The sequence below is a fragment of the Lepidochelys kempii genome, chromosome 3 (assembly GCF_965140285.1).
Source record: "Lepidochelys kempii isolate rLepKem1 chromosome 3, rLepKem1.hap1, whole genome shotgun sequence".
Taxonomy (NCBI): domain Eukaryota; kingdom Metazoa; phylum Chordata; order Testudines; family Cheloniidae; genus Lepidochelys; species Lepidochelys kempii.
The window spans coordinates 9,843,894-9,868,224 of NC_136382.1; the positions used below are offsets into that span (position 1 = coordinate 9,843,894).

The 24,331-nt window shown below is 39.8% G+C and overlaps 1 protein-coding gene across 7 annotated transcripts in view; it reads left to right on the forward strand.

Annotated features, from left to right (window-relative positions):
- Nucleotides 1–24,331, forward strand: part of MSRA (methionine sulfoxide reductase A) — a 450,230-nt gene that overhangs the window by 325,872 nt on the left and 100,027 nt on the right. The window lies entirely within an intron of this gene.

A 24,331-nucleotide genomic window follows, 5' to 3' on the forward strand; every position in this document is an offset into this window, starting at 1 on the left:
CTGGGTTGGCACCCTCAAATGCAGAAATGGCAGAATGCACCATATGCTTTTTACTGAAAGTTATGCTAGTTAACTTGAGGCAAACCACTGACACCACTCTTCAAGATCTGAACTGTGCAAGGTGATAGTACAAGCAGATCGGATAGACTCAGTCCTTAAGAGAACACTGTCTACATTCTACAAAATTTGTTCCATGCTCATGGTGAAGACGTGCTATTTGACATATCGTATGCAGAGGAGCCCTGGTGACAGTCCCAGCAGCAGTGTGACAAGCAGTCTTGGATGTGGCTCATGAAGGACATTTGGGAGTTAAGACAGTGAAGGAACTTCTGTGTAGTTATGTTTGGTGGCCAGGGCTGCACCCAAACATTGACTATTGTGTAAAGGCATACTCAGCCTCTACAGTGCATAGAACTAGTGCTCTTCTGGCCTTGGAAACCAGTAGTCCCTTGGAAACCCCTCAACTGCACTGTGTGGTTACACACTGTTGACTGATATAGACCACTACTCATGGTACCCCTTTGCATTCATAATTTCACAAGGCACCTCAAAGGAGCTCATTTCTTGCCGAACGACTTTAATTGCAGGGTTTGGCCTACCAGAGAGCCTTGTTTCTAATAATGGGACATCGTCTGTATCAAAAAGTTTGAAGGCTTTCTGACAAATATTGATACACTACATTATAAATCTGCTGTGTACCATCCACAAGGAAATGAGATAGTGAAGAAATTGCATGGGGCTTTTAAGAAGTGTGTACCTCGCATACTGGAAGAACGTTGCGATACAACCTTCCCTATTGCTTGAGTCATGCTTTATATGCTATTCAGAATACACCTCATGAAAGTACTGGAGAAACCCTGTTCTGATGGCTCTTCAGCTGACCTATGAGGACCAAATTGTTTATGCTGTTGGAAAAAGTTCATCCTATCACTTCATCATCCTTAAACATGACTAATGAGACTAGGAAGTATGCAAGTTTCAACAAAGGTATTCATGCAAGACTCCATGCATTCTATCCTGGACAAAAGATGAGGGTCTGTAAGTGTTTTTGATACTTGGGACATGATCTTGTGGGTTGCAAGGTACAGAGCATGGAGGGTGCATTTAGAACATGGAGAATGTGTTGATAATGAGCAAAATCTACTGCCTACTGAAAGAAGGATAGAGAGAAAGAGGAAACTTTCTGCTTATGACGATGTCATTTGGCCAGTTGAGGAAGTTTTGCATCCACTCTCTGTGCTGAATCAGAGCTATAACCTACTGCTCCCGCAAGGCACTCCTGAACTTTTGGGTAGAAAAGAAGGAAATTGTGATGACTAGTGTGTGTGCATATCCCTTCCTGATTCCTGCTCCCTCTTCCTGTTTGTTTCGTGGTTCCTGCTCCCTGAACTCAGCGTGTGTGTGCATGTGTAACCCACACACCTCCTGTGTGTGGTGCTCTGTCCCATCTAGTGGCACTGAGACCACTTAGAGAGAAGAGAGATTCATGAGTCTGCTTTACAGCCTTTGCTAACATATGGCTTTTAGCTCATGCAGTAGAGGTCATGCATTTGGCTCCAGAGATCCCAGGTTTGATCCTGCCTGCTGACGACAGGGGTCTGTCAGTGTTACACATGCATAGTATGGGGTATGTGCAGCTACTCAGGGCCTGCTGCTACATACCTGCTGTTTGGGCTATTGCTGTCCTAACTGGCTCATGGTTAGTATATGTTTTGATTGACAATCTGCCCGCGTGTCTTGCTTCATTTTTGTTTTGTTCTGGGGATTGCTGTTCTAGGATGTAACAAAACTGAGGCAAAGTATTTGTTTGGACATTGGCCATACCTAGATTATCTTTAATGTCCACCCTGTTCTCAACACTTGGAGGTCCCACCTCTTCTTTTCTTGTTTTCTTTTTACTTACATGGCTAAAGAACCTTTTATTACTGATTTTAATTTCCTTTGCAAGGTCCAGCTCTGGTTGGCTTTCGGTGGTTCTCACTCTTTCCCTACACTTTATGATCTCAAGAGGTAGGTTTTCCTGCTGATCCATTCCTTTTTCCATTCCTGATAGCCTTTCTGCTTTCTCTTAATAACCTGTTTGAGATGATTGTTCGTCCAGTTTGGTCTGCAACCCTTCCCTATGAATTTTTTCCCCTTGCTTGGAATGCAGGCTCCAGATAGTTTCTGCAACTTTGACTTTAAGTAACTCCTCCACATTCAGATCCTTGAGTTCTTCAGTGCAGTCAACTTACCTAACTAAATCCCTTCCCTCTCCTGCGCTTTCACCTCCTCCTAACTGCCTCAATGATTCTTAGTCCAAGTCTACTCTCCTAGGTCCCTATCTCTCTTAGTGTCTCCCCCACCTACAACTCCCAGTCCCATCCTCACATCATTTCTCTCCTCGGCTTCCAGTCTCTCTGCTCAGCCAGTCACAGTATCCTCTGGTTGCAGATCAAGTTTCCTGTCCCAGTGTCCTACCTGTCTCCCAGTCTCCTTGTCTAGCCAGTTCCAGCTCTACCACACCGTGACTCCTAATCCCTCTCTGCCAGCTTCCAGTCCCATTCTCCCTATCCCAGGTTCCTCGTCTCAAGCTTGCTCAGTGTGGCTGGAATCCTTGAGGAGTTTAGCTGCTAAAATCTAAGAAGTCTCTGCTGAGCATGTGCAAACTTCAGTTTTTGAAAGCCACACAACTTGGCCAAATTTGGGCAGAGTGGCACATCCTTGACACAAAAGTCACCCCCCTGCCTAATTTCAAATCCCTGCTCCAAGGCAGGGGAGGAGGGGGCTAGAGCTCTTCAAAGAACGGGTACAAAAACTTTTTAATATGGACAAAACAATGTATATTCCCCTAGTCTCAGAAACAGCTAAATCATTTTTGCTAAAATAAAAAATCAACTTGAGGCTGGCACTTGGCATGGAAAATTTCAACCCAAATGGTTCAAGTTTTGACAAAGTTATGAGCAACTGAATGCAGGGTCTTATAATTAGAAGTGTCAGACAACTTGAATAGGTGGGACTTTTAGCCCCATCTAAAATATATATGCACACACTTAACATTGGTTATCTCATGTTAATCTTTGTGAAATAATTTCTTTATTGTTTCAATTGGTTAATTGTATCTTGGGTGATTTTTTTCCTCCAAACTTCTTGTCATTATATATATAAAATACACAAATAGCTACTTTATGTATTAACAGTCATAGCAAATAGATTTCCACATTATTACATGGCATTTTAATATAGCAAGGAGGGAAAAACTGCCGTAATAGATTTATATACTCGAAGTACAGGTTTCAGAGGAGCAGCCGTGTTAGGCTGTATCCGCAGAAAGAACAGGAGTACTTGTGGCACCTTAGAGACTAACCAATTTATTAGAGCATAAGCTTTCGTGGGCCACCGTAGTGAATTTAGTGTGGTGACCAAGGCAAAACCTTGTTTATTTTATTGCCCTCTAGTGGTCTTGTAATGTGCCTTCAATACAGTTAAATACAGTAGTCATCTCTGTGCATAGTGCAAAGAATCCAGTTTTCTTTGTCATTTTACTTTGCTAAAGTTGATTTATTTCTCAGCCTCTCTGAATGACCTGGAGCACTGCTTAACCATGAAATAAAGCTAAATGATTCTATTGCTGCATGTGAGTGAGGAAGACGATAAAGGATTAAAGTTAAATTTTCATTCCTGTATTCTTTTTCTTCTTTCACTATGGAAGAGGGGGGAGGGTGTGTGTGTGTGTGTAAACATGGTTTATCAAATGTATTTCATGCTGTATACTTGGGTATAATAGCCTACAATCTAATAATATATGAACTACGAACATATGCAGCATTTTTAAAAATAATTATAAAGCAAAATTCGCTGCTGTTGCTCTATACAATTGTGAATTCATCACACATTCCAAACAAGGGAGGGGATAGCAAAATTTTTTTTCCATTTATCTGAGTGTTCTAGTTTAATCTGTGGGCCAGATCCTGTAGTTGGATCGGCAAAGACAAATCCCTTTCCTGTGTGGATTCAGATGCAGGATCAGGACTTTTGTAAAAAACCTCTGACCGTGATCACGAAGAGCTTAATCCTGCAAGGTACTGAGCATCCTCAGCCCCACTGACATCAGTAGAAGTCAAGGGCACTCAGCACTTTGCAGGATTGGCCCTTAGGAGTGATCAGAGATAGACTACATGTGAAGCCTCATTGCAGTCAATGGGATCCAGTCCTTATTTTGCAAATATAAGGAGCATAGATTTACTTGTTAATTTCAGAGAAAGGTAATCTTTGGAAATATTTGTCAAGAACATATTTTAAATATGGTGGATTCATTATTTATAGCACACTCCCTGGGGCTAGGACAAGGGGGGAATAATTCTTGTGTTGTTCAAGCGTTCACATTAATAACAATCCAGCTCCATTATGAATGTATTTAAAAATTACCCCCCAGGATAGACTAATTTTTAATGGTAAGGTTGGGGACAACCAAACACAACCCCATGTCAGTTATTTTCTTTATAGCTCTCAAAATGAAATATGGTTTCTTGATAATCTTAAAATTGGGTGCAATTTTGCCATAAAATGCCTATGTAATATAGTTTAACTTAATGCAGTACTGAATTGCTGTAATATCCTGGAAGGAGAGCGGGGGGGGAGGGAAGGGGAGAGAAAAAATGCTTTAGAGGGCATTTGTGAAATGCGGGCAGAATGCTGGCTTGGATTTCTGAAATAGATCAGGCATTCAGTTAGACTTTAGAGGAAAATCATAGCTTTCATTCTGTGGCGAGAGCTTCTGGAACTCAAGCACCTGTGCAAAAGAGATGAAAGCACACGCCTTTATATGTGTGTGTGTGTTTAGAACTTAAAAAAAAAATACAGCTTTGCACTTTAAAAATGACTCACTCCCTCTGGTGGGAACATTTAATTCTGAATGTGTGATGCCTCTCTTCCCTCCTCCTCTCCTATCCGCCCCCTCCCTCCATCGCATTCATCTTGGTGCATGTGACATCTGTTCCGTATGCTGCAGAGCAGCAGTTTGGTTACTATGGTAGCCAACCAAGGGAGCGCGCCTATTGGCTGCCGCCTGTGAGGAGGAAGAAAAGGCCTGCAGTGTCAGGGGTCATGTGCGTAGTGCCTGACTGCCACTGTTTTCAATCAGCTCTTAGTCCAGGATACATTAATGGAGTATGTCAAAAGGGGTAGAGTTCAGAAGGTCACTCTAACTGCCAGCTGCGTACACTGCTAGGGTGTCAGTGGGAGGACCTCAAGGTCAATGTCATTAGCTTTATCCTCAAGTGTGATGTGGATGAAGGACAATAATCAAGTGGAAAGCGAGAAGAGTGGCAGATTGTGTGTTTTGTTGAACTTCACTCCATATTTTCTTTTGTGTTGTTTCCGCTGCAAATTTGGTAGCAAATGGTCTTTTGCTTCTGCCATTCAAACAGAAAATACATGTGCCGGATTTACGATATTATAATTCAAGTCTATTTATAACACAATTTGTCATTAGAATTACCATGTCACTTTAAAAACAGGAGAGGATCATTCCATTTCAGAAACTACACCTGTACTGGATTTTTACTGTAAAGACAGTCCTCCTTTGATCTGTTCTATCTCTGAATTTCATTATGAGGCCTGAATTAACATCCTGCCACAATATCTGGGGCTGTTCCTCGTTCTGGTTTCTCCACTTCCAAATGAAAATGTCCTGATTCTCAGCTAGCTCATCTTATTTTTAGTCAGTCAAATAAAAAGTATAACGAGAACTTTTTCTTGTTAATTAATTTGTTATTCTTTGACTAATAGAGTAATAAAATGGTTTGAGTTTCTCCTTTGGGACAAACTCATATGCACTGACATTTACATTGCAATATCACTATTTACATCTCCACATCTAGCTGTGATGCATTGCATGTTGCATAACATTTCACAATCTTCTGAAGCAGTGTCATAATGGGGTGATATTCCAAGGGCCTGGGAATTATTTGGAAAAGTTCATATTCAGCAAGTTAGTCTTGCAGGACACAGGATCACCCTGGTAAAATTAATATAAGCTTGGAAAATATGAGAGGAGTGGTCACCATTGATTAATATCACTTGCATATCCTGTGTCTAATATAGCTAGCGGCTTATATGTCCCCTTCCTTCACCAAAGTCTCAGCGATCATATACATGGTTATGGTTTAGCATTCCTTTTGGAGACTAGGTTCTTGGTGTGTGACGGTGGGCCCTGTATTGGATGTAGTTTAGATAAATGAGGGCTGTTTTTTTGCAGTGCATGCGTGGATGAGTCCAGTTCATTCCCTGTTTTTCGTCTTCCTTCTGTCCCTTTAAATCTTTTCTTTGTCTTTGTCCTTCCATGCTCTTGGGAGCATAGGGCATCCACCAGTTTTCACCATTTATTTCAATCTTGTGCTGGTCTGTTCAAGCTTCCAAGTGTCATGTTGAGGGATTTGGCTTCTATCGCTATTATTCTACATAACGTTTGTCTAAATCACCCTGTTTTTCTCTTTTGGTATCCATTTTATCACTCCATGTGGAAGTTGTGTTGGTGGCATCCTTAATATATGTTCAGCATTGTCTTTTTGCCATGTTTGATGTGTGACGTTGGTATGCTCTACTTAGAATTTTGGATGTAGTAATAAACTTTTTCTTCAGTGGACTCTGAAAATCTTCGTATTCGTATCATCTTCTTTCCAAACAATTGTGATCTTTTTATCAATTGCTGTTGTGGATTTCCATGACTGTGCTCTGCAGAGTAGGACAGACATGATGCCAGTGTTAAAAATTCATATGTTTGTATCAGTGATGTTCGTGCTACTATTCCAAATCTTTGCAAGCTTATAAAGTTGTTTGCTGCTTTTGATATTCATTACTTGACAGGTAGCATGGTGTCACCATGATAGCAGATCACGCTTCCCAGATAAGTAAAATGACTTACTTTTTCTAGTGTCTCTCTGATGGTTACTCTGATGGTTGCATTTGGAATACTGATAGCCATATATTTGGTCTTTCTCTTGTTGATGAACAAACCAACTTGTTTTGTTGTGTTCTCCAAAAGCTTGATTTTTTTCTTCCATTAAGAGAAATAGTGCATTGCATTTCCATAAAATTTTATAATGTCATAATGTACTTTTTTTCAGCTTATGTAGTCAGTATTTTGTAGCTAAGAGTTTGGAGCTAGCTAGCTGCATTTTCCATCGTGTTTTTATCCAGCTATGGTTATATTCTGCAGCTTTTATTTTGCAATATTTTTATTTTAAACAAATTCACTGGAATTGTTTTGTAGCTGGTTAGGGCCCAGTCCCGAGAGGGACTGTCACATTCTGAGAGGTCTCAAATCCACTTCATTGTTAGTTGCTTTTAGGTATTGATGCCCACCTCTCTTGTTGACTTCACTGGAAATTAAGAGCACTCAATACTTTGTACTATCAGGTCCTTTATGGTAGCAATCACTGTTGTTCCACTCTGGAGAAAAGGAACCTATACCCTGATCATAGAAGAGGATGAGTCAGGAGAGAGGTTATAGCTGAGCACTTGATCAAAAAAGTGTTTGCAATCCCCTCGACAATAGGGGCTGCTAATAAACTGGCTGTGGTCAGTGTGGGCATGAGAAAAGGCTAAAGACCAAAATGTTCTGAGGTGTGGTTACAAAAACATATAGATTTAAGATTTACATAGGTTAGATTCCAAACTTTTTGGGCAGGGCTGGCTTTTCATTATATATTTGTAGAATGCCTAGCACACGGTGGCCCTGCTCCCTGATTGCAGGCTCCAGACTCCACACTCAGTACAAATATTTAACAGTAATAATTAATAGTAAAGCATGTTTTTCTTTAATTCATGATTGTGATCTATGTTAACCTGATAAGTATGTGCCTGTTCTAGATAGACTCTGTAAATATTGTTACTTTTTTTCTATGCTGCATGTACAATACACAGTTTTATGGTCCAGTTGGTTGGCAAGTTGGCTGGCCAACATGCTGCCCTCTCCTTTGTGCAGAATTCTGTTGTTACCAATGGCAATGTGGATTGATCAGTCTATAGTATGTTTATTGGCCAATGTATAAAGACAATAATATAAACATGAGATTAGCATGTAGCAATGGTATTTTACATTTAAGTCGTTATTCAGAAGAAGCCATCATGAATTTAATTTGCTCAATTAAAATAACCCATTTAAAATATTCCAATGCTAAGATTTAGTTAGTGGCACAAAAATTGAACACGAACACCACCAGCTTTCTCTCTCTTTTTCAAATGAGACTATGGTATTGTACAGGGTCTCAAGAGCTCCAAAATTCTGCCCATTGACTCAAAAAGTCCTGTTGGAAGTTAATGGACAGAAAGGAAAAACAAATCAAAGACAAAACATAGCTAGCATTGCAAACCTAAAATGCTGGATTCCTTTCTCGGTGACTGTGAGGAGCAGGTTGGGTTGTGATGTCAGTGTTACAATTTTATCACCTAGCCTGTTGTATGCCTGCCAATACTTCATGTTTTATGCTGACAGCAGGAAACAAAATACGAGAAAGATTACCAGGTAGCACATTGGGGTGTGGGGAAAGTCTTCTCCTTAAAAAGCTTTGAAATGTTTATTAGTGCCTGCTATTTAATATAATTGTATAAAAATCATACCAAGTGTTTTCTCACCCTTCCCAATTCCTAGCTTGGTAACTTGGATTCCAGCCTAAAAAGAAAAGACATTGATAAAATCATTCTTTATTGTGAGTATAAAATGCATGCCTGTAAGCAGGTGGCATTCCCACCATGCTCCTAACACATTTATGCACATGCTGGAGTGGGTCCAAAATTATCCCTTTCCTGAGGTTTCCTTTATTAAGTTAAATAATAATAAACATAACCTTCTTGGCAGACTTTGCTCCTGTGTTGGGCTATCTCTAGAGTTGCTTTTTGCAGGAACCCTCTCTGTCTCTAGTTCCCTCTGCCTCAATCCCTTTTACGTCCTGGGATAGAACTACTAGGACTTCTCTGGTCTTGCTGAAGGTGTGATTTAAATTACAGATCTATGTGGGGCTCCTGAAACTGACACCAGGGTCAGATAGCAGGAGAGTTCTGTATCTCTAGATAATATCCTAGAACCTGATACCCTATTACAATGCCCCGTTAAGGAGGGAGGTTAAAGAACAGGAAACCTGTTGTCTAACCTGTTCTTAAACGTCCAACAAACACATGTCAGGGATGTTCTAGGTATACTTAATTCTGCCTGAGCGTGGGCAGATGGATTGCCTTGGTACAGAGGAATGGACTAGATGACCTCTTAAGATCCATTCCAGCTGTACATTTCTGGGACCCTGTGATTTCTCTGACGTACTTATTTTTCTTGAAATCTTTTGAACTAGGCTTTCTTGAACATAGACTCCCAATAGTACCAAACTGTGAATTGGTTTTGTGATCTCAGCAAAGCCTACTAGGTATTGGAATGATATCTCTACTCTTGAGGGCTTGTATCTAGTGGTTAGGGCAGGAGTGAAGTGAACCTAAACTTCTGTTTCTCTTCCACTGTAATCTTAGTTAATTCACATAACTTCTCTGTGCCTTGGTTCACCTATCTGTAAAATGGTTGAGATTCTTAATAAAACCTACGCAAGGGTATTGTGAAGCTTACTGAATGAATATTTGAAATGGTTTGAGATTCTCAAATGATAAGTACAAGTATTTTTCTTATGAAGTTTGACCTATCTAACCCCATTTGTATTATTTCAGAAGGGGTGTGTAAAGGTGTGGTGCTACTGGTTTGCCCCATACTTTCCCCCAACTGGAGCAGCAGTAGGTTTCCTTTAACAGCCTTGGGCAAGAAGAAGCCCACACACACACTAACAAAACAGCACGTCTCCTTTTAATAATGTTTCAGGCCAGGAGCAATTATAAGGATCAGTTTGAAAGATCCTTGCCTCAGGACCCAGGCTTGGAGTTCCCAGATGTAAAATCCACAAAACATAGGGTTTTTTTCCTGGTTAGGCTGGTCTTCAGAAGCCTGAGAAAGAAACCATCACCTACTTCAGCTTGCATGGCTTCTATTCTCCTCTGTCTTGCTCAGCTTCCTGTTTAAATAAGCCAGCCCTAGGGCAGGCAGGGCCTCCCTGATTACAGGCCAGGCTGTCCCTTAAAGGGGTAGCACATTCCTTCACAAGGTACGTTATGTCATCATGATCCATCTTGTGGTATGCTTTTTCAATGCATTTATAAATTCAGTGGAAAAAGAAACCCATAAGTCTGCTCCTCTACACACAATGTCTTGGACCCTACATTACATCCACTTTGTGTCTTTCCGTTATTGACAGTGAATTTTGTAATTTTGTGTCCAGAGAATGATTTGATTGTTTATAGAATTGTGAAGAGCTAGGATCATTAGAGTCATACAGGTGACAGCCAGGAAAATTGCAGGTGACTGGCTGTCACCGTTGCCATAAAAATGCTTCAGCATTAACTAAAGTTACCTATGAATATCTGTTATACTGACCACAGAACTGTAAGAGCCTAATCATATTAATGAGAAGCAATGAAGAACAGAGAGAAGGTTTAATGCATCTCTCTTTGCACAGTAATCACATTGTTTGATGGCTTTCTTCTCTTTACTAAATATGGACTGACACATCTGTCAGTGCTTCACATCTTTTATCATTTCTATTCCCATTTTGATCCACGTCATGTACATTAACAACATTGGATCACTTAGGATATAAGAGACAGAGAGAGAGTCCCCAAAAGCTGAGAAACAAATCCAATCAAACACAAGTAAAATTTCAGTCAGTGTAGACACAGGTCATTGACTGGTGGTGTTGGGCACATGAAAAGAATTTGCTAATATTCTTGCAAATAAAACTTAGGTCATCCAATTAGAAAATAGAAACAATACCATGTGATTTAGGCAACCAGTCATATGGCAGGAATATGAAATAGTCATAGCAACCATCCAGTTTGCTAACAAATCAGAGATTGAAACTTGTTCACACAAATTATCTGTTGAATAAATGCAGCTAAAACACATTTGTAGGGAAAAAAAAGATCTGTTTATGAATAATTCATGAACAGAAGAAAGGGCTAATTTTATTGGGTAAATTGTTCACAAAGAATAATTGGATCAACTCTATCGACTGCCTTATCAGGGCGTAACACTGTAGCAGTAAATGTTCTTCTTTTGTCTGTTGTACAAATCCCCATTTCCAATTTTAGGGATGCGTCTGAACAAGGACCAAGGAACTGTTCAGCAGAATTAGAAACGAAGCACGAAACACTCCTTGTTCATACTTTCTGCTAAGTTACCAGTCTTCCATAAAATACCATCCTGTATTTCATCTGATCAGTAAGCAGCGTGGGTAACCACTGCATCATGCAGCCTGGTCAGATATGGAGACCTAGCTGGAACTATGGTCAGATTTTTGAATACTATTAGTTATATTTAGGGCTGTCAAGCAATTAAAAAAAATTAATCGTGATTAATCGCATGATTAATCACACTGTTAAACAATAATAGAATATCATTTATTTAAATATTTTTTCATGTTTTCTACATTTTCAAATATATTGATTTCAATTACAACACAGAATACAAAGTGTACAGTGCTCACTTTATATTTATTTTTTATTACAAATATTTGCACTGTATAAAACAAAAGAAATAGTATATTTCATTTCACCTAATACAAGTACTTCAGTGCAATCTCTTTATCATGAAAGTTGAACTTACAAATGTAGAATTATGTACAAAAAAATTGCATTCAAAATTAAAACAATGTAAAACTTTAGAACCTACAAGTCCACTCAGTCCTACTTCAGCCAGTCACTGAGACAAAAAAGTTTGGTTACAATTTGCAGGAGATAATCCTGCCCATGTCTGGTTTACAATGTCACCTGAAAATGAGAACAGGCATTTGCATGGCACTGTTGTAGCCGGCGTCGCAAGATATTTACGTGCAGATGCGCTAAAGATTCATATGTCCCTTCGTGCTTCAACCACCATTCCAGAAGACATACGTCCATGCTGATGACAGGTTCTGCTCGATAACTATCCAAAGCAGAGCGGACCGATGCATGTTCATTTTCATCATCTGAGTCAGATGCCACCAGCAGAAGGTTGATTTTTGGTGGTTCGGGTTCTGTAGTTTCTGCATCAGAGTGTTGCTCTTTTAAGACATCGGAAAGCATGCTCCACACCTCGTCCCTCTCAGATTTTGGAAGGCACTTCAGATTCTTGAACCTTGGGGCGAGTGTTGTATCTATCCTTAGAAATCTCACATTGGTACCTTCTTTGCGTTTTGTCAGATCTGCTGTGAAAGTGTTCTTAAAATGAATATGAGCTGAGTCATCATCTCAGACTGCTATAACATGAAATATATGGCAGAATGTAGGTAAAACAGAACAGGAGACATACAATTCTCCCCCAAGGAGTTCAGTCACAAATTTAATTAACGCATTATTTTTTTAACAAGCATCATCTGCATGGAAGCATGTCCTCTGGAATGGTGGCTGGAGCATGAAGGGGCATGTGAATGTTTAGCATATCTGGCACATAAATACCTTGCAACACCAGCTACAAAAGTGCCATGCGAACACCTGTTCTCACTTTCAGGTGCCATTGTAAATATGAAGCAGTCAGCAGTATCTCCCGTAAATGTAAACAAACTTGTTTGTCTTAGCAATTGGCTGAACAGGAAGTAGGATAGGACTGAGTGGACTTGTAGTCTCTAAAGTTTTACATTGTTTTGTTTTTGAGTGCAGTTATGTAATAGAAAAAAATCTACATTTGTAAGTTAAATTTTCACAATAAAGAGATTGCAGTACAGAACTTGTATGAGGTGAATTGAAAAATACTATTCTTTTTTTATCATTTTTACAGAGCAAATATTTGTAATCAAAAATAATATAAAGTGAGCACTGTACACTTTGTATTCTGTGTTGTAATAGAAATCAATGTATTTGAAAATGTAGGAAAAACATCCAAAAATATTTAATACATTTGAATTGGTATTCTGTTGTTTAACAGTGTGATTAATCACAATTAATATTTTTAATCGCACTTAATTGCATCAGTTAATTGTGATTGATTGACATCCCTAATTATATTACATTTTTTGAGCACAAAGCTAGGATTGCCAGCCGTCCCACGACTTTATCTGGGCTTTGGGATTTCCTCTGAACCGTGTCCAGTGTTTACTGTCCCCAAAATTAATATCTGGCAGGCAAAGTGTTGTCGTGTCGGAACATCCTGTCGTATGATGACATTTGTGCTATTACAATTTTTCAATTTGATGCAGTTCATTTTCAGGATGTCATATTACGTTGTGGACTTTAAGACCTTACATCATGATATTGTGATGCAGACAGCTTTGACCTGGGGAACAAACTTCAAAAGGTGGCATCTCTAACTGAGGTTGTTGTCTCGTGTGTGTGTGTGTGTATGTATTTATTTATATATATACACACTGCTAATTTTATTTCCCATTTAATAAAACAACATATATAGTTTTATTAAATGGGAAATAAAATTAGAGTACCTATTTAGATCTAGAAGTTGTATATCTCTTAGAAAAATACATGCAAACATTTGTAGATAAAATATCCACCAATTGAAATAAATTGGATTACCCTGTGCTTAAAGTTAAACATGTCTTGAAAAGTTTGTTGCATTGGAAATTAAGAGAGACCTTGTGAAAACAGGCCCTTGTCCTGTCGGCCAACAAATCTGGATGTTGTCAGACCAAGAGAAGGTCTGATGAGATGAGAATCAAGGATCCTTTCCTCAAAACATATTAGCACTAGTCTCCTCTCATTTAAACTGAGAGGCTTTTAGGTCAGCTCTGCAGCTGATTACATGATCATCTGCTGCCATACTACATCAAAAGAGATGTGGTTTCTCAGGTAGCCATCACCCATTCCATTTAAGGTTTTATAGATCAAAATGGGACTTCTAAATTTTGCATAAAATCAGTAGGAAGCCAGTGCAGACAATACAGCACAGATATGTTGATGTACCATTTTCTAAATGGGCAGGTACAGTCTACCCTAGCTGAAGTTTCTGAATTGTCTTGTATAATCCCAAACAGAGCACATTGCACTAATTCAATCCCAAGGTGATAAAGACTTCCAGAATTGTGATTAGAATTGTGCATCTGAAAAGAAAGGTTGGAAGGTTCTTGACACGTGCAGATGGAGTGGGGGGGAACCCCACATTCTTGACCACTGCCAGATACAGGGATCATCTTTGACAGCAAAAAGTTAATACAGGGCAACTGGCAAATTAATACAAGGCTATTGGCAAATTAATTCAGGGACACTGTTAAAGCTCCTTAGTGGTATTTAAAATCAGAACTAGGGCAAAGGGTAGTGTAGGCAGGGCCAGATTTATACCTTATGGACCCCTAGGCACAGCATCTTCAGCACTACCTATAGGTGACCTTCGTGTTGCACACAGTTTTAGAGAGGTAAGGTGCCCCTAGAACACAGGTGCCCCTAGGCATGTACCTATTGTGCCTAGTTGGAAATACAGCCCTGAGTGCAGGACGTTCCACTCTTATCCATTGGCAGATGGAAAGATATCCCCAGGACTCTAAGCTGTACTACCCAATTTCTCTGCTCCATCTCTTCTCATCCTTTTTAACTCTCCCTTCTGTGATTTAGAAACAATAAAGCATACTAAAGGAGCTGGAACTCAGGCTCTTAAGATTTCCTAAAGGCTGGAAATATTGCAAGATATCAAAGAAGTTAAAATTAAGCTAACGAAGAGAGTTAAGGGGAAGCAGTCATTCTGGTTCGGAGGCCCATAGTGTTATCTCCTTTTTTAGATCTAAAAGGGAAAAGGAGTACTTGTGGCACCTTAGAGACTAACAAATTTATTTGAGCATAAGCTTTTGTGAGCTACAGCTCACTTCATCGGATGCATTCCTTTACCTTCAGTCCTTTTGGTATGATGTCCATCTGTTTGCATTTGGAAAGGAAGATGATGTCTGTCTATATCTGTATGAGTTTTTTCGTGAAGTTGATAGATTTCCACTCCATACGGCTAAATTCAGTGCCTTGCATAATGACAGGTTTCAGAGTAGCAGCTGTGTTAGTCTGTATTCGCAAAAAGAAAAGGAGGACTTGTGGCACCTTAGAGACTAACAAATTTATTTGAGCATAAGCTTTCATGAGCTACAGCTCACTTCATCGGATGCATTTTTTAGATCTGTTTTCAGAGCTCATGAGACTCTCGAGATGTGTTTGAAACACACAAAATCATATCCATTGCCAGCAGCCTTGCTTTCATTATGAGCTACTTGCCACAACCAACCAGTGTCTGTCCACATGCAGTAAATGGGTTGAAAAAGATTTCAGCTTTCAAGAGATGATTATAAACAGCTAGATTGTAAAATGGGTGAAAAATACCTTGTCACCATCTCTTCCAGCCAACCAGAAGAAGCCCTTTCGATTTTTCACAATCCTGCTACAGAACATCCTGTATGGATAAACTTCAGTGAAGCCGTGTTACAGAGCTCTTCAATTAAATCCCCATCAAAGCAGCAAATAGAAAAATCAATACACTTAATCCAATATTTCAAGTTTCCAGGTAAAAGGAAGATGCTGTCAATGTTTATTCCCTAGTTCTGGTAATCTTTATTAAGTCATAGAATATCAGAGTTGGAAGGGACCTCAGGAGGTCATCTAGTCCAACCCCCTGCTCAAAGCAGGACCAATCCCCAATTTTTGCCCCGATCCCTAAATGGCCCCCTCAAGGATTGAACTCACAACCCTGGGTTTGTTAGGCCAATGCTCAAACCACTGAGCTATCCCTCCCCCCAAGTCTAATTTTTTATACTCCCCCTTGGAAACCTGAAGCAGCAATTTCTTTTCTTACAAAAGTTTATTTCCCCCCCACACACACACATTCTTTCATATGCAGGCACTGGTTTGCTATGGGAGGATTTATTAGTTACTGTTATGTTATTGCAGGGATACTCATGATTAGGGTTAGGCTGTTTATTGTACATAAAAACACCATTAACAGCAAATTCTGTAACCTTTACTCAAGCAAGTAGTACTTACTGAACATAACGGGTTTACTCACGTCAGTAAGTATTGCAGGATTGGGCCCCAAACCATTGGTTCTGGGGAAACAAAAACAAACACAGAGAAATGCCTGAGCATCTTTGCAAGCAGATATGAAAACAAGGCCAAATTTTAAACCTACCAACCTTGACAGTGTATTTTAATTATAGAGCAGTTATCTAGAGATGCATACGTAGCATCTCAAAATGTAAATATTAAATATACTGGTAGTAAAATATCTTTAATTGGAATAACTGAAGCATGCAAAAAGGAAGGGTTATTTAATGGAAGCATAGAAATAAAAGGACAGTAGTATGAAAGGGAGCTGAGAAAACAACTAAATAAAACAAAGAGAAAAGACTCTAGTGTCAGGAATATTGTTTATGGCAAACTTGTTTGGTGGAGTTGTACATTTACCCATTATCTTAACTCATCATGTGTACACAAATTGCATTCCATGGTTATTCAGAATCTGCATACTGTTAACAAAATCACAAGGGTGTTATGGTAACATTATTAAATCATCATTAGTATGCAACAAGATGCCCTGCTTCCTGCTAAATCACTATGTAAGTGGGCCTACATACTCTGCCTCTCTTTGTTATGACAGCATTAGTCTGTGCGCTTCTGATGCAAGACTTAAAAGTAGAGAGCTAAATTAGGAAGACAGGATATTGAGGTGGGGATAGGCAGAATGAATTTAGTAGCTGGAAAAGTGGGGGTTGGAGGGGAGAGGGAGAGAGAGAAACTGGCCAGATATAGTGAGAGACCCCAGACAGGTGGGAAAAGACCTGGTTAGAAAGGGAAATTAAGTTTATTTGACATGACATGAGTTTACCAATGAAAGATGGCTGGAGAAAAAAGTTAGAGTTAATAAATAATAAAAAGAATGTTAAAAAAAAAATCCAGAGAAAGAATACAGATCCAAAGGAGAGGTCTGAGGAACAAGCAGATGCTGAAGAACATAGGAAAACGAGACAAGTGTTTAGGAAAATATGATATTTCTAGAGAAAGAGCTTTCAACATGATATTTTTAAAAATGACCTTATAATTCAGGTAAGCTTTTGACCAAACAAAAAATTGTATTCTTGTTGAACCCTGATGCTCTGGACTATGGTAACACTTGCCAAATGGTATCTTCTAGCTGGCAACAGGCGTAAGAGATTATTTCCCAAATCTGCAAGAACTGTCACTTTACACTTGCAAAGTAGAGAGACCTTGACTGGAAGTACAGGGGGGATAAATTATGCATGGAAAACACTGAATGTCTACTTTTAACAGTGCAGGCACAGACTACGATATTATTTGTTCTCCTGGTTTCTTAACTTTAGCATGATTGTGAGTAAAGAGAGAAAGGGCAGCTGTACCAATCAATCTGTATCAAATGCTTTTGCTGCCACATTGGTAGGTCAGTTTTACATTAGTTGTTGCTGGTTTGCTGATTACACAGCTGCAAAAGACAGAACCACCCTCATAAAACTAGAGAAAAACAAAATTCAAAGCTGGAATATTATTTCCATGCAGGCTTAGATAGGTGCACTTTGAGTTCATTTCCAAAAACACCATTGCTACCATAAAACCTAAAATTGAGAGGCTCACCTACCATGCCATTTCAGTGTAAACTAGAGGGGTTCCCCAGAGCAAGGAAATTAGATAGAGGGGTCCCAGTTCCTTTCTTGGTTGCCCTCTCCACATTGTCTTGGCTCTGTTGGCAAGAGCATAGGGGGATGGAGCTTGGCTTTACATATTTCTCACCCCTGGCCACCACTCCTGCTCACCTGCCTGGGAGGGGAACTAGCCTCTCCATGGATGACCTTCCGCCCTTCCATGCTGTGACCCAAGATGTGGGTAGCCCACCCAGGGAGCAAGGCTATGCCTCACAGCGGTCTTGCCCAACGTGAACACAGCCCACCCCTAACTTTTAGTTATTCAAATCTGTTTTCATTGGCATTAGATGAATGGCATGATGCTTTTTTAAAAACTAAACTGCTTTGTTTTGACAATGTTTGGGCTTTAAGCTGCATCTTGAATGCCTCCTCTGAGGTGCTGGCCACTCTCAGCTCCCGTTGTGGCCCACGGTAGCTGTAGGTGCTCCGCAGCTCCATTGAACCAAGCTCTAAATGGCTCTTAGAGGCAAGAGTTAACCCATAGTACCTTCCTAACCATCACTATCAAAACTGCAGTAAGCCTAGGGCATATCTTCTGCACAGACAGCAGACCTTTTAGGTTCAAGCCAATTAAAAGGATTTATTTATTAGCTTTGCAGAAGTAAAACAAAAGCAGCTTTCTTTGAGTTACTGAGCATTTTCCTTCCCAATCCCCAGCATTAAAGAAATATGCACATTTCCCCCCAATTATTTTGACAATAACAATTTTGAGCATTAGGTGAAAGGAAGGTATGACTTCCCCTAGTCTGTTGTCTTGTCTAGTGTGATAGATGGCCTTGTGTCCCTGATCAAATCCGTAGCATATGTATTGTTTATACTCGGTTACAAGCGATGTGGGTTTGGAATTGTTTGCAAATCAGAAAGCTTGTGCTTGAAGATTAAAACACACTTCTGATAGCTGCTGCTGCAGCCAACCATATGCTTAAATGGGTCTGAATTCCAACATTTCTAGAATGAGTGCATGTTGGTGGCATGATTCGATTGGAGCTCCAGTTGTTTATAGCTTTTCAAATATTAGGTCTGTGTATAAATAGGAATGACTGCATAGTGAAGGTTGTAGCTAGTTTTCCATTTTAAGTTCTGTTTTGACCCTGCCTCCCCTTAACGGCTTTAAACAAAGCAGATTTCCACCCCAAGTTCCACTTTCACCATCTCCTTAATTGTAAATTATCTGACCGGTCTCTCATGGCAAACTGCCATTGTGTTTCTATTTCTCCAACTAGATTAGCAGTCTGATGGAATATGGGAATTAGAGCATGATGCTTTGCTTTCAGTGTGCTGTCAGATACGAGGTGAAGCAATGAACAAGCAGCAGTGTCATGAGAGCAAGACAAGCCATGGTATCGTCATAAGATTAAAAACTTTTTCCAACATTCGTTGTTTAAAAAGATCTCTCTCTCTCTCTCTCTCTTTTTTTTTTTTTTTTTTGGTATCCCTATTTGTATTACAGTAATGCTCCGTAACAGGTGAGAACAGGACTCTCTTGTGTCAGTGCCAAAGACCCTTTGTGAATATAGCCCTAAATGAGTTGTCCGAGTCAGTACATCTGTGGCAGAACTAGTCTTATTAAGTCTTATTGCGTTAACCAAAAGGCCATCCTTTCTCAAATGTTCCTTACAGTGTCTGTATATTATACAGTACTTGCATGATAGACGCAATCGAGACTGTCCAAAATATTTCCATGTGAGTTAATGGCATAGGTAGTGTTGCAAAGCTGCTTGCTAACACAATACAATCTTACAATGAGGTTCAAAGGTTTAAAACCATATCTCCCCTGTTTGCAGCTTAATTGGCTGATTGGGCCCATCTGGCCTAATTCAGCTCTCCCAGGGCCAGTGTGGGGAGCACACCCCATCCCACGCTCAATCCCACCAAGTGGTTTTGGGGGAAAACTGCAAAGAGGAGACAGGCAGATAGAGACTCCAGCTGGAAGGAGCAGCAGCTGCGGAAGCAGCCAAAGTCGGCACCTTCAGACATTCCAAGAACTTTCTACAGTTTTGCCTGGATTTCCTGTGCCCTGTGCAGCTTAGCTGTTTGCTCCCCCTCCCCCATCCTCATAGTCTCTTTATCTCAGCTTCACTCAACACTTGCCCTGTCATCCTGCCTCTCCCCCTACCTTTTCTTTCCATTTAGCTGATCCCCTCCTCAGTAATCCCCCCCTCCAAAAAAAAAAATTGTGGCACTAACATGACATTTGCTGCCATCACATTGTACACTTTGCTTGCATGTTCTGTCCTGTTCCCCACCCTGTGACTGTCTAGGCTATTGAGATCATACATTCTTTGGGGGCAGGGACCATCCTCTGCTCTGCATTTGTGCAGCATCCAGCACAATGGGTCCCCATTTGTGGTTGTTCATTAGGCACTACCGCAATGAACATGATTAATCACGAGTTGTTTGTAGTGTTGTTGTAGCCATGTTGGTCACAGGATATGCGAGAGGTAAGGCAGGTGAGGTAATATCATATTGGCCCAATAAAAGATATTACCTCACCTACCTTGTCTCTGTCACGATTAATAATAATGTATGTATTAACAAAATGTTAGTGTGTTTCATCCTGAAGGATTTTAAATGCTTTACAGTATGACAACTATATCTAAGAATCACTTCACCCATTACTGAGCTGCAATCATCTTTGAGGTGAAACCCAACAGCTGTTTGATAGCACATAGTAATATTACGTAATAGTTTAGTGAAGACCGATATCGTATCCAGTTGAAACTACTGGGGGAATTCAATTACCTGAGGTATTTGTCCAGTGCCATGGGATCTAATATTGCACCACCAGCACCATAGTTCCCCCCTCGTATCCCACTGGTATATGGGATATACCAGTCTTACTGAGTCTTAAGGAAACTTGTCATCTACTGATCAACAACACCCCTTCCTACAGCACCTAAGTATTCCTTGGAAGTCTCCTGTGTAAGAACTGATCCTCTCCCAACTCTGCCTAGCCTGGGAGAATTAACATAAAACCTTCAAGGCTTTCAGGTATTTGTTTAATAAAAAGCGAAGCACATATATGTAAAATATGACAGGTTTCAGAGTAGCAGCTGTGTTAGTCTGTATCCACAAAAAGAAAAGGAGTACTTGTTCGTCTGTAAGGTGCCACAGGTACTCCTTTTCTATATGTAAAATATGTTTCACAATGTAGTAGAAATATAATAAACCGACAGTGTTTGATCTCTTGCATTCTGTACATGGACTATTAACTGAACTAAACGTCTATTAAAATATTTTTGTGTATTCAGACTTATTTAGCATATGTACAGCAAAATGAAGAGCCAGGGAAAAAGAAAGAAGTTGGCTAATTGAATTGCAGACTGTATAAAGCCTAGGAAACAGAGACTAATTACTGATGATATAGCAGTTAGATCAGATGAACCTGTCCCCTGCAGGAGCACGATGCAGTTCTCCAATCCACTTCTCACTCAGGTTAATTTTCCCCATCCATTATCTAGAGGACAGCATTGGTGTATCAGGGTTCAACAGTTCTGCTGTAGCTTTTATAGTAGCTCTTAATTGGAATAGGCCACTCTACACAATGGTTTTTGTATCTAGAGTTTCTATATCAACACTCACTTGACAGAAAATTAATATCTGTATTGTAATTCTGAAACATGTTATTGCTAAAAGTAGAACCAATTGAGTGACTACACGTGCTGTTCAATATTAAAAATGTTCGAGATCAAATAACCAAGCTTAGCCAATTTATTGTCTAAAGACAAAGTAGTACAATAGCAAAAGGAAAGAGTTAATACCATACCAATCTTCTTGGGAAGCGACTCTCTCAGCACCAGTTCACCTTACATAGAAGGTGTGCTTCAAAATATGCATTCAGAACCACCTCTGTATGTACTAAATCTGTTTACAAGTTATAGGGCTTTCTATATGTCCCTGAGTTCTAACCCACCAGTTCGTACCAGTCATGTACCTTTTCTTAGCTTTTGTTTTGTTCCAAGTATGATCAGCCCGTGAAGGTACCAACCTTGTACCAGGGCAGATTGTCTTTTGATACATTTCGTATTTTCCAGTGCCAAAGCTGACCTTAGCTTTGCAGGGTACTGAGGTGTATGTACATCTTGACATGAGTGAACAGCTTTGTGGGAAAAGCATAATACCATTCCATTAGCGTTACTTTCCAGCACATCATATATATATCATATTAATTCTGTGCCCGTAATACCTATTAATTTGCCTTATATATTTTGCCGTAATACCTATACCTAATATATATGCTAACAATGTGTAGAGATAGTTGGCAGGATCAACACTAGCAGCATAATTCCAAAGGTAAATGGACCGTTATAGAAATGAAGTTAAGCAGTATGTTTTCTGCACATACTTCGTTTGGGAATATTAGTATGGAAGGTAAGTCATTTTATAAAAATACTCTTCTGGCACTGTGTCTGGCTGATAGAAGTAATGTAAAATGTGTTCTGCCTACAGTATATTGGTTTGGGAGGTGCCAATTGCTGGTGCGACTTTGGCAGCAGCAAGACCCAGATGCCCAGCCCTGATTCATCTACTATGTCAGTGGCATCTGGGACTTAATTCTTATATGACCTGCCTTTGCTGGTGCCACCTCTCTAAGTCTGATGTAAAGTCATATTTAGCTGTGCTACTTCCTTTTGTGGTGTTTTTGACCTGTTTTCTTCACTGTGATCTTGGAACCCTGGGTAGAAACTTCATTTCAATAATTGAGAAGCAACAGCAAAAATTTATATGAACCATACCATGAACGGAGCATCTAGTCGTATTGAGCATTTACCCTAATATGTGATCTGTCTTGTATGGTTCCAGCTAACTGTGTACAGCTGCTTTAGAGCTGAGTCTCATGAGGGTGTACTGTGTATCACACTCAAGCATGGGTAGTCTTTTTGAGTAATCAGGAAGTTGCATGCAAAGGCCAGTATTACATTTGGTTTTAGTGTGGGTTTGTTGTTTTTTTTTAAAGCCCACCCAAGCAACATTCTGACAACAGTGAAATCAAGCTTTCACTAAATTCTGAGGACATGGGTCATGCTGTATTTTCAGAATCCTCTTCCCAGATCTGTTGTCCTCTCTGCCTCCAAGGAGCTGTTTTGCCGAGCAATTAAGTCCCTTTTGGGTTGTGATTTGGTGATTTTAGTTTTAGCTAATACTTCTGGTTTATTCCTGGAGAATAAAATTCCATACATTGTGGTTTAGTAAAATTCGATTGTTCATCCTCCCATAATTAAACCTTTGTGCTGCTTCAACCAAATACATACACCTATATGGGGCAGATCCTTAGCTGCCATAAATAAGCATAGGGCCAATTATTTCAGTGGATTTACACTGTTGTACACAGCTGAGGATCTGGCCCAGACATGTTTAAAAGTTAAGTTTTCCGGAATCTTCCCACTGTAATAATAACTAACTAGAAGCCCGATCCTGCTTCCACTGAAGTCAGTGGAAGTTCTGCCACTTGCTCAGTGGAAGCATTAGCAGGCCCCAGGTTTTGTAGTTCTGGTTATACACTGGCTTCGTAATTTAAGGTTTGATAAGGTGTTAACTTTAGCTCTGAGAAGAGGTGGGAAAGGCTCTGAGGCACTGTTCTTAATTTGTTGAAGTACATTTATCAGGTAGACTGTGTTCTTTTAATGCTTTCCTCAAGTGCCATTTTGTAACTAAAATGCTCACAAAAAATACTGAAATATTTTTAGTTGTCGAGTACAAATCAGATTGAGCTGCACATTTCCCTGGTGAGTAAAAGTGATGAGTTTGTGTTCATTAACTCAGGGCCATCTGGTGCAGACATGTTGCAGTCTGTGAATCAAACATGCATCAAACTCCAGGGATCAGAGTAACCGCCAGACCCAATGTTTGGTGGGAGGCAAGAGGGAGAAGAGAGGAGTTGACTATATCTCCCCCCTGCCCCCCATTAACTCTGCCGTGCAGTATATTTGAGGATTTAGTGCAGCTCTACTGCAAAACCACATTGCAATCTCGTCAGTGACCATCTGAGTAACGTTCCAGACACTCATCTCCCATAGAAGTAATTTTACATGGTATCACCTCTATTTTATGAATATGATGACTAAATAATATTTGATTTCTGTCAGTTTTCAAATAATGCAGGTTGACAGTACTGACATACACATGCAAATTCAGAAAGATAAATCTAACCAGCTAGGTTCTGATCTCAATTCCCCTGGATTTACACTGATGTAATTGAACAGAGTTAGTATTGGCATTGGTGCAATGGGATCAGAAAATGGTGCAAAGACGTTAAAGACCCATTGACGTCTTTTGGAAAACTTAAAAAAAAATCATTTTGCTTAGAGGCCAGGGTCAGCAAACAAATTAAATATGTGTTTAAGCTCCATTGGCGTTAAAGGGAATTAAGTTTCTATTTAGAAGCACTTACTTAAAACTTTCCTGAATCAGGGCTAGAAACAATCCTGCCTGTAGATCTTCATCTCTCTTCATGAATATTCTCTCCATGAAAATATTTTTGTGTGAGTCCACCTGCTCCTGCTGATGCATCCGAAATCTTTTCTCACTCACCAGCCTGCAGCGACTATTTGTCTGCTTCTCACACAAACATCTCCACGGTTTCTTCACACTGCTCCTTCTACAGGGAATATCCTTCCTGAATTCATTTGTTAGGCCTCTACCTTCAACTCCTC